Below are 10,986 nucleotides of genomic sequence, written 5' to 3' on the forward strand. Positions count from 1 at the left end.
ATTCCTGCCAAAAATAAGTTGTATCTGCACAGCCAGCAGCTATATCTTATGATGACTTAGAATAGAAATTAGATGGATAAGTGCACTGACAGGGTGAGCTAATGGCCACTCCCTTAATAAGTGCTGTAATTTGAAGAATGCAGAATCTGTTTGTCCACCCTCATGGCAATTCTCCTCTTGGGAACTCGCTGGTTAAACCCACAAATCTCAGAACTTGTTTTGTTGCGCATTTATTTTCACAATAACCACCACTTCTGAAAAACTAAGAAAAATAGCTTTCAGACAACTCAGTGCCTCTGCAGTGCTGCCTGACCAGAGTGATGTGAGAAGTGTGTGTGCTGTCCTGGTCCTGCTCACCCAGGTGTACTTAGCCTGGAAATGCATTAACATATACTAGGAAATTTAGTAAGTGCTAAATTTTGCTAAATAATACAAATTCTTCCTGGGAACTGGTTACGATTTTCCTTAAGGCTCATCCTCTTTAATTTCATTAAACTTTTTCAATTAAACTAGTGGTTTCCTTCTTTTATGACTCTATACTCTCTTCTTTCTTCTACATGTGTTTTGGAGCAAGCCAGTTTTCTCATCAACAGAGCTTCAATGTAACCTGTGTTTTGCATTTTTATAAATACTTGTAATGGCAGGTGAAAAAATGAATCTTGTTCTTGGTCTGAGGAAGCACACTGTAAATCAGCAACAGGTTTAAGCAAAATTTAACTCTTTTGCTCATTTTATGGGTTTATTTCTGATAGAAAAAGCTGAAGCCTTATGGAGCTGTTTATCCAAGCACAGGGTATTGTTCATGTTTGCTTAAATGGCACTTGTGAACCCGGAACTAAAGCTCTATAGTTTGAAATTCATCTAATTCAATATTATGTGTTAGTACTTACTATTCCCATAACCCACTTCATCCTCAAAGGATTTGAAGACTTCCTGGATCAGACTGGCAAACTCTTAATGAGCAAGATATAAAACCTTGCTTAGTGCAATGGAAGAGGAACACAACCCTATGTGTTTGAGGCAGGGAGGTAAATATAACCCATATTTACACATTGTGGTGTTTCTTGTGTGCTACAGGCTGATTAGCTACAGGAATAAATGTAGGGGATTTACAACAGATCTCCATCAAAAGCACAAACTCATATTTTAGAGGCAGCAAGCAGCAGAGGTAGCAATTGGCTACATGAGCAGTTGCAATGAACCAGCACCACTGTGTCAGCAGGGTATTGCTGCTACTCAGGGCAAGCACCAAGAAAATCAGGCACTCTGTTATTAGGGTCACACAAATGTTTTTAATGGCACTCTTTCAGGCTAAAAGCAGGATTTCAGCTTGCAGCTGACTGCTCTTGTTCAGGTGTGTAATTGCATCTAGCTTGATTTACAGCAGCTGAGTATCTGACCCAAGATTGGTTTTCTCTCTGTAAATACAGGCAGAATTTAGGTTGAGGCTTTTATGTGTAGCAATTAAAAAAGCAGTGCAAACTTGGCTTCAGCTCATCCCTGAGCTCAAGTTTCACATGTTTTGTTGTTCATGGAACAGTTTAGGGTGTTTAGATGTGAGTGGCCAGGTGTTTCCAATATTGAACCTCTTCGTGTGGAAACGTGCACAGATAAGAGAGCTCAGTCTGTCACAAGCCTTGGTGGTGCTCTTTCAGTGTTTGAAGTTCTGACTTGAAAGGACTAACTTCTGAGGAAATCAAGGCACAGAGACCCAGCTTAGGAGCTGGACTAGTTCTCCAGGGAGTACCCCATGCCTTGGTGGGAGTCGAGTGTGTGTTTCAGCTCCCCAGTGCTACTTAGTCTTGGACCTCCCCTCTGAGAAGGAAAGGTCAGTATTTATGCTATTAGCACCTTGTGAATAACAATGTTTGATGCTGTTTCTTGCTTTCTTGTATTTTCATCTTCAGAAAGTAAGATGGTTTTCTTCAAAACACATTGATACTGAAGTTGAGCTGTCTTAAACCTTGCAAAGATTATAGATTGTAATTCTGTAAATTTTCAAATTCGGAATGCGGTGAAACTTTCAGTTCAACTTACTGATGTCTTCTTCTCTGTGCTTTAAAATCTAGGCAGGTTTGCACCCCTATTGTTAAATAAACAAAAGAATTAGAAGAATTCAGTGATAAATTGTGAAAAAGGCACCGCTGGCATTTTTTTTCTTTCTTTCTCCCTGTTTAAGTGTTTCTTACTTTTCTGCTTTCCCTGCAAACACTGTTTATTCATTCTAGAAAAACATCAGTTGAGTAAACAGAAGTATTTATGTGTGTAGCACTGCAACTCCTACTAAGATGCAAATTGTGCTGCAGGGAAGATAGTTTGGGCTTTTCTTTCCTCCTCGCTTTTCTTTTTTTGACAGTCGGTTAATAAAGACTCAACAATAAGCAGCTGCCTGTGATGTCATTTGGGACTTTGTCCACAGAGCTTGTATTTACAAGTACTGAGCAACTACATAGCAGCAGCAAACCCAACTATCAGCAAACTTCATGTCTGCTGTTTCTGAAGGACTTTGGTGCTGTGGAGGGTGTAGAAAGCTAACTCTGTTCTTCTAACCACAGACTTTTTAAAGCTTGGTAAATAAACACTGGATAAACTCAAGAGAATTTCTGGACTGCAAAGACTTCTTACGGTTCTGAATTCTCCAGGGCTGGCATGTTTTGACTGAACTGCAGCAAGTAAGGCTTTTGCTGTTTTGGTGTTTTTATCATCTCTGTAAAGCTTATTTTCTCTAGGAGTGTGTCAGCATTGTTATTTGTAGTTTTGTATTAATTAAAAGAGCGGCAAGTATGTAGTTGTTGGGAGTAATTACAGCCATGCATCTGACTGTGGTTCAGGACAAATGAAAACTTTATTCTGGCTTTTGTTTGTATGAGATTACACTGAAGTGGCTCTCTCTTAATTTAAGTGATGAAACTTTAAGATTCTTCAAATCTCCTGAGTGCTGTCATTAACTGAACAAAACCTGGGCTGTCTGAAGATTGTTCTTTTATAATTTAATTATGTTCATTTGAATATTGAAGATTATGTTGAATTTTTAATATAAATTCCTTGTAGTTTTTAGTACAGTTTTCTTTAAAAATTATTTTGCTTCTTATGCAGGTGTTTATTTCAAGCAAAGCTTGACTATTTTTCACTTTCAGCCCCTGTTCAGGTTCTGGAGGTGCATAAGTTTAAAAGAGAGAATCATACAGTGCTTGGAAATCTGATGCCTTTTGGACAGAATGAATTGTCAATTATATGAGAAACTGTAATTTTTGTTTTGAGTGTTTAAGTTAGAAATCCATCACATCTTGAAATATCAGAGCACTCTGGTAGCTGCTGTGAAAAAACTGTTTCTCTGCTGTCTGTGGGACACAACTGTATTTCTGGTCAGAGATTAACTAATTTTCAGGACAAGTAGCTGTGATTGGCATGGAATTATTTGTGTTTTACAGAGGAGTAAACTGGTCCGTAGATGCGGTTTATTAAAATTTAGCTTACCCACTTCAAAAGCTGGTAACAAACCCCAGGTCTCTTGCTTCTCATTTCAGTCTTTCACCAGAAGCCCATGCTAAATTACTGCAATTTCAGTTGTAGTGGCTTTTCTAGGACGTAACCTAATCACAGTACTGTGCATGAGGAACTTTTATTACAGTTTACCTCTGCTTAATGAGCTGTCTTTGTGAAGACAAAGCACATTTCTGAGGCTTGAAATCAGAAAAGTATGATTGGCAAATGTATGAGGGTAAGACAGTGCAAATCAATCAGATAGGAATTGGAGGATTCCTCCTGAATCATCAGCACTATTGATTTTGGTTTGCTTTGCTTGCTGCTGACTTTGTTTACAAGGCTTCTCAGTCCCACCCAGCAACAGATTTTTGGGGCTTTTTGTTAAGGTCTGAGTGGCTACAACTACAGATGCCCCTCTCAAGTGACCCTGTTTCTACAACAGATGAAAACTGTCCAGCTCTTCTCTTTTCATGCTGTAATGTGGCTTGGCATGTCAAGATACTGTGCAATTCAGGAGCTGTTGTTCTGTCTTTGCAATTGAAGCATATTCTCCTGGGGTGTGGGGGGAACCAACCTAAATTTAGCTCTGCATTAATGCCATGGGAACGGCAAAGGCTTTTGGTGTTTCAAATGGGTATGTGAATAAGAGCATATTTTTATTCCTCAGGTGTTCATCCTCATTTTTCAGAAATAGTGTTAAAAAAAGTTTATATGATCTTTAAAAGATGTTTTTTGTAGCTCAGAAACTTCCACCAAATGCAGGAGTGAAGAGCTGAGAGTTGTGATAGAGGCTTTCCTTTGGGGAGATGGAATGGGTTTAAGGTGGTTTGATCTCTATCACTGACTCCTGTGAGCCAGTATTTCCTTCCCTCTGTGACCTTGTGGCCAATAAAGATGATCTATTTTTGTGAACTGATAATTTACACTTGCAAATTTTCAGATATTGGCAAATAAATGCCTTTGAAATCTTCAAAATAATTAGAACAAAGTGAGAATAAAAAACCCTACTCAGGTTCTACTTATCTTTCTTACTTAAATTAATTTTAAGTGCAAATTTTCATCTGAAAAACATGAATTTTACTGCTTTTAAAGAAAACTTAATGGGCTCCTATGGTATTGTTCTTGTACATGAATTTTGTATAAGTGTTTAGAGACTTAGATTTACACAAGTGGAAATCCTGTCCCAGTAAATGTAAAGCAGGAGGGTACAATTCCACTTCAGTTATGAACTAATCTTCAGATAATCACCTTAAAAGCCGAAGCAGACTCTCAAAACCTGATGAGCCTGTAGGCATCCAATTTTCATTTTCCTTCTCACATTTACATTTTCTTTCTTATCTACCAATGTAGCAAATTAGGATATAGATTGAGCTCATTTTCAGCCAAGGGATCCCCTGGTTGGATTTTTCCTGAAAAATCTGCCCAAGGATACAGCATATAATCTAATAATATTCTGGGATGGCATAAAAAGGGACAATTGCCAAGAGAATGTCAATTCCTTGGGCTTTCTTGCCATCTGAAAAGAGACAGAATAAGAGCAGACCCCAGCCTGTCATCGTCTGACAAGTGGGACTGGGGTTGGGATAAAAGACACAGAACAAAGGTGCCAAAGGGAAGCTCAGCTGGCTGAGGAGCTCGGCATGGTGCAGCCAGGGCCAAATGCAGCAGGGTGCTCTGAGCTCGTGTGTGGCTTTGCACGTGTTCAGCTCCTGGCAGGACTGCAGTTATGCTGAAGAAAAATTCATGCCAGAGCTGCCAAAATACCTTCAAAAGTTAAAGCATGTAATATGCAGTTTTATTACTAAACCAGAATAAATGTACAATGTAAATAGAACACGAGCCATTAACACTTGTAATGCTCTGTTCTGTACTGTCTACTGATACTGCTCGTGTAGCATGCAGGAACCTGAATTATATTAGGTTTTCCCTGATGGTTACATAAATTAGTCATGATGTTTTCAGGATGAAAAGTTAGATAGCTATTATATGAAAAACACTGGGAAATCTTTTATGTGCCCATTGCTTAGCATTCAGGTGGATCAGATAAACGTGGTTTGTACAGAGGCAATGGCTTCTGGAAACGGGCTGTAACATTGTCTATGGGCTATGAGTGATGCAGACCCTGAAAAGCGGGTTGGATTATAAAGCAGTGGATAAAAATTATGTTGCTGAAATATGGTCTATTAATATTGACACACAGCAAGAACAAATGCCACTGTTAAACTGAATGTTTGATAAGCTTTCCACAGGACAACACTATTTGTTTTCCAGAGCCAAACCAGCCTTGGATAGTGTGTGCACACAATAGGTCTGGACAGATTCCGATGCATGTCACAAGTTATTTTCTTTGAGAGTGCTAATTGATTTTTAGAATTCATTGTTATCTAAATTGTTAAACTCAATATTTTACGGTATCCTTTTGTTTCTTTGTTGCTCAGACATAATACAAATAGGAAGAGTTAATTACCACGTGCAACAACACAGGCGAATTGCGTTGTCCGCTTCGCTTTGATTGAAGCTGTATTGAATTGCCACTGTGGATTTTCAGCAATGGTGGAGGAAAGAAGGAGGCAGGAATTCTTTTGCAGTGAAGTTGCTCTTGGTGGTAGTTAGCATTTGTATTTCAAACAGTATCCTTTTGGCAGCTGGGCTGTATTATGCTTGTTTCGCCTATACTAAGTATTACCTAATTGTGCAAACTGAAATCACATGTGTGCATCAATCCTGTGGGGAATCAAGTGGCACTCCTTGAGGAATACAGCACAACTTGACACAAGTAGAAGGATTGCATTTGCTTCTAAAATGACTTACTCCTCTAGATATGAGCACTTGGCTTGTTTCTTCAGAGCTCTGTTGATGGCCAGAGCTGCATCTGGTGGGTGAAAGGAAGTAGTGCTCTCCTCAAGGGAATTCTAGAGAGATTAAGTGATGACTTAATTTATGCAAATTCCTAAAGCTCTGATCTACTCTATCTTTTAAGATTTGGTGTAACTGCTGTAAAATGTAGGATCTTTTCTGCTGTTCTGAAATGATCTGACAAAATGGTACATAATGATAAGATTTTGGGGGGTTATTTTGCCAGTAGAGGGCCATGTTAAACTGGATAAAATACCTCCCTCTTGGACTCACATTTTCAGTGAGGAACAGCTTAAAGCATATGGTTGTTTTCAACAGCAAAATGAGTAAATAATTAGATCTTTTAGAAGCTATTGAATGATTAATTATTTAAAGTCAGAATCACATCACTTTTACAGTGTGACGCAGTTCTGTGTCAGTCTAATCAGACCGAATTCTGGCCTTTAAAATACATCACGCCTACCTGTTTGTTCTAAATTGTTCAAGGTTGATAGATAGAGCGCTAATAAGTCATTAAGCTGACGTGATATACAGCAGCAGCATGTGTTTTTGCTATAATGACACAAATGAGAAAAGAATTGTTTTTCAGAGGTAAAATCACGTTTGTTTTTGATGTGGCCTATAAACTAGAACTCATTATTCAAGCTCTAGTGCTGCAGGAGTTGACCTTTGGCAAAATATTTTGTTATCCTCAATCTTTTATACAGGCCTTTTGTGAACTCTGCTCAGCCCTCATTTTGCTGATTGCATTTAAAGTCATTTATTGCACAGTGTTTGCCCTTCTAGCAGATGTTAAAGGATTCCCTGCCTCCCCCTTAAAGGCTACTCCTCCGCAGCATCTAATTATAACCTACACAAAAGATTAACAGATGTTATAATTGTCTTTACTCATTGATTAAATAGTTTCTGCATGATTTGCTCTCTTCCTCTCATTGCTGACTTGTGAGGTCTTTCTGGACAAGTCTCATGCATCTGCAATTTGTTAACAGTGCTATCCTCAGTTTTTAACTTTTTGTGTTTGTGGTTCTGTTTGAGCAGGTTATAGCTGTTCTGCTGGACAGTGTGACAGGAAAGTGATAAAAATGGGTGCATGGGTACTTGCTTTGATTGCACACAGTCCTGTTCTTCCTCTTCCTTTTAACCACTCCATCTAAAATATATGTAAAATGCAGACTCCTTTTAATGAATTTAAATTGGAGACTGAAGGGTTAAGTGCTGAGGGTTGCTTAGCAGTAGTTTTGTCCCCATATTTCAGTTGCCACTTCCAGAGGAAATTAGTGGCTGAGAAAATCAGTTTAAAAAGAAAATTCCTAGTAGGAGGAAATTTCTAGTAGGACTTTCTTGGTTAGGACCATTAGAAAATGTTGTGTTTTTTTTTTTTTTTTTTTTTTTCTTGTGGTTCATATCTCTCACTTTTTCACAAAATTAAGGTTACTCTGTTCTTGAGCTAATTAATCTTGTCTGTGTTTTGTTCCCACATTGAGGTGAGGGCTCTTGGATGGATCCATAGTCCTTCCCCTACAGCACAACAGTGCCAAGCTTAGCAACTGTTCTTTTATGTTCTTATAAATCTTATAGCATCTTGAACAGGGCCAGACCAAACAATGTTCCTTTTCAGAGAGGCGAAACATCTTGCACGTGTATTTAAACTGCTGGGGATTGATTCTACCAAAGTGTCTTTCCCTGTTTGGATTCTGTATGAGGTTTTCCTACTCTTTCATTGACACAGATGTGAGTAATTGACAAGTCCACAAAAACTTCCATGACAGGCCTGGAAAGTCTCACAGTTTTATGAAGCTGCATCTGCCATAAGGCCTAAGCTGAAGGGCTCTGCCTCGCTTTGTTCAGGATTGATATAACAAGAAAGAAAAGTTAATGGAGAATATTTTCTCACGTGTTCTCTGACAAAACCTCTGAATGAGTTAAAGAGAAACAGATTAAAAGCTTGAGGCTTGATTTTTGGGCTTGGTTATTCAAAAGCCATAAAATATTGTGGTGTTTTCCCTGCCCATCCCCCAAATCCTGCTCAAACACAAAGCTGTTGCCTTGATTCTTGGTCAGAGAACCACCTCATTTTGAGATTGGGCTCACCTTCTCCTGTCAAAAACTCTTTACCATTTTTTGCTACCAAAACCACTTGAGTTCTATGTGTATGTCTGGGAATATTCATTCAATTAATGTAGATTCATGCATATGGGAGACACCTTGTGTGATACTTTGTTGGTGCTGTCTGTATTTATATTCTCTTTACAGTGAACACCATGGTGCTCGCTGTGAGATTTTGAGAGAGTACCTACAGTGCTCTAGATTTTAATTTGGTTTTTAATGTTGATATCTAACATTTAATTAATGAATTTTAATAGCCTGAAAGATAATCTTTGCAGTGCCCAAAGCATATGTCCAGGGACTCAAAACTGCTGTAGAAACAGAGGTACTTTGTTTGTGAGATTAGCAAAGAACATTGTATCCTCCTTGTTTTTAAATGACATCTCAGTGCTCCTGAATACTTTGCATTTATGAACTGGGGGGAGCAGATTATAGATTCATAATAAGTAAATTCCAGGGTGCCAACTGTGCTTGCGAAGTGTATTTTAATCATATAGACACCTGTCCACTACCAACTTGTAATATTTCTTAGAGGTCACTGAGCAGCCAGCTGATGGAAATCACTTTTATTTAATATCAACCTCATCTGAGTTTTAAATACTGATCCAGAAGTGAAAGGCTAAAATCCCAATTATCAATAATCAGACCTATCTAATCCCCATATTATGCTGGAGGTAAAAGGCCTAGGTTCTCTTTGTAGTTACATATGAGAAACACTCAGAAATTACTAAAAGTTTAGCTAAGTCATTAAGGATTTTTAACATCATCTGGTATCAAGGAAAACATTAAAGTGAAACCTGGTGTAACAGTTTAGTAAACAGCTCTTTGTTATGTCACTGGTTGTTAGCTCTAACTTTTGAGACCAAGATCTTCATCTTATTTTGAGGCTGCACCAATAAATGAAAGAGAGCTCCAAATGACTGGCAACAGCAGCACATGGTACAAAGCCTCAGGTTGGCCATTCTTCTTGTCTCTCTGCTTGAGAATCTGTAGACTTCTCTAGGATTTAATCATGTGCTTTCCTAAAACTACTAAATTCCTTTCCTTAAGCTGCAGTTCTGTCTTGGTGTTATTGATTGGGAATGCATCCAGATGTTCACGGCAAACCAGTTCTGCCATTTATATTTACCAATTTATTTTTAGTCAAGTGACTTGCTTTTCTTTTTGATTACCAGAAAATTCTCCTGTTGCAAGAAAAAGCTTTAATAAGACATTGAAAAGAATTTATCACCTAGATGATAGTTTTGGGTGCAGTCCTGGGAACAGAATGATTTGTAAGGTACACAGCCATGGGCAGCATGGCACTGCACAGGCAGGCACGCACCACAAACCCTAGGCAGGGTTTTCCTCGCTCCTGGCAGGGAACCAATCTTACTGGTGGGTCCTGTCTCCCCAGTATAGCACTGAAGTCTCACTTTTACCCACTGGCTGTTGTCTGTGTGAAAACAAGTTATGCTTTACCTGTTTTACTTATTCCTCTCTACCTGAATTCCAGGTTTGGATCCTATGTGTTACAGAGTATTCTGAGCTTGGATGCAGAGTCCAAGAGTTTATAACTATGGGAAGCATAACTGAGATCTCTCACTTAACCAGGGGACGGTAGATCCCCCTGGCTCCTACCATACTCAGCTCAGATGGGGTGGCACAGCCATGTGTGAGGCAAAGCAGAGGTGGAGATTTAACGTGCACGATCCTCATCCAAGAAGACAGGAAGGATGTGAAACCTTTTTGTGTGTTTAGGGCACACCCTTAGGCAAGAAGTCCCATGAAGACCCCACCTGGCTTCTTCTTTTCTTTTATCTTCCCTTTCCTGTAGTCCCGTTCAGAGTTTTTCTGCTCTTCAGTAGTTGCAGATAATGTTACTTTGAGCCAACAAGGAAAATCAAAGGTGAACAGCACTGAAGATGGCAGTAACCCACTTAATTCCCCCACTACTAAAGACAAAAAGGGGCTTGCTCTAACTTTTCTTTTTTTGAATGTTGCTTTAATGCTTCCTAGTTTCCCCTGCAGGGAAGATGGGTTTAAATCTGTGGAGGGAGTAGAGGATATCTGTCTCACAGCAGACAGATGGCAGAATCTTTTGGTGGCAGAATCTTTTCTTTGTTGGATTTAATTCAGTTCTAGTTGAATTTCTCGCATCAAATTAATTTTGACAGAACAGCAAAGAGGTGAATGAAAACTGAGTGTCTTCCACTGCACAGCACGGAGTTTGGAGAGAGGATTATTCCCCTGTTTGAGTTTATAGGGATGTGCACATCTGGTAGATAGAGAAGAGTAATGACACAGAGAAGCAGCACTAATAGAAAGTTTCACTATTAAAGTCTTTGACAAAGAGGATTTACTCAGTAAATGACACTTAATATATTACTACCTTCACAGTGTAGTGGGGAAACTGAGACAGGAGAAGTCAGAGAATCAACCTAAATCTCCAGTTCAAAATATGGGCAAACATTTAGGATTTACCTGAAATGAACCAAGGTTTGTTTTTTTTTTTTTCCTTGATTATGCTCAAATTGTTTTTCCCCAAACTTCCCTGAA

The 10,986-nt window shown here is 38.8% G+C and overlaps 1 protein-coding gene across 8 annotated transcripts in view; it reads left to right on the plus strand.

Moving 5' to 3' along the window:
- The window catches only part of NCKAP5 (NCK associated protein 5), a 380,374-nt gene that overhangs the window by 24,500 nt on the left and 344,888 nt on the right, over window positions 1–10,986 (plus strand). For 3 of the 8 annotated variants that reach the window (XM_017740233.1, XM_017740234.1, XM_017740232.1), the window contains exon 1: window positions 2,392–2,672. The exons of 1 other annotated variant lie outside the window; for it this stretch is intronic. The gene's annotated coding sequence lies outside the window, so the exon portion shown is untranslated. Of the gene's footprint in view, window positions 1–1,707; window positions 1,829–2,386; window positions 2,673–10,986 lie in introns of those variants that run through there. 4 more of the 8 variants (XM_017740229.1, XM_017740230.1, XR_001863945.1 and 1 more) reach the window with 4 other exon arrangements.

This window comes from Corvus brachyrhynchos, unplaced genomic scaffold (assembly GCF_000691975.1).
Source record: "Corvus brachyrhynchos isolate BGI_N302 unplaced genomic scaffold, ASM69197v1 scaffold126, whole genome shotgun sequence".
NCBI classification, from domain to species: domain Eukaryota; kingdom Metazoa; phylum Chordata; class Aves; order Passeriformes; family Corvidae; genus Corvus; species Corvus brachyrhynchos.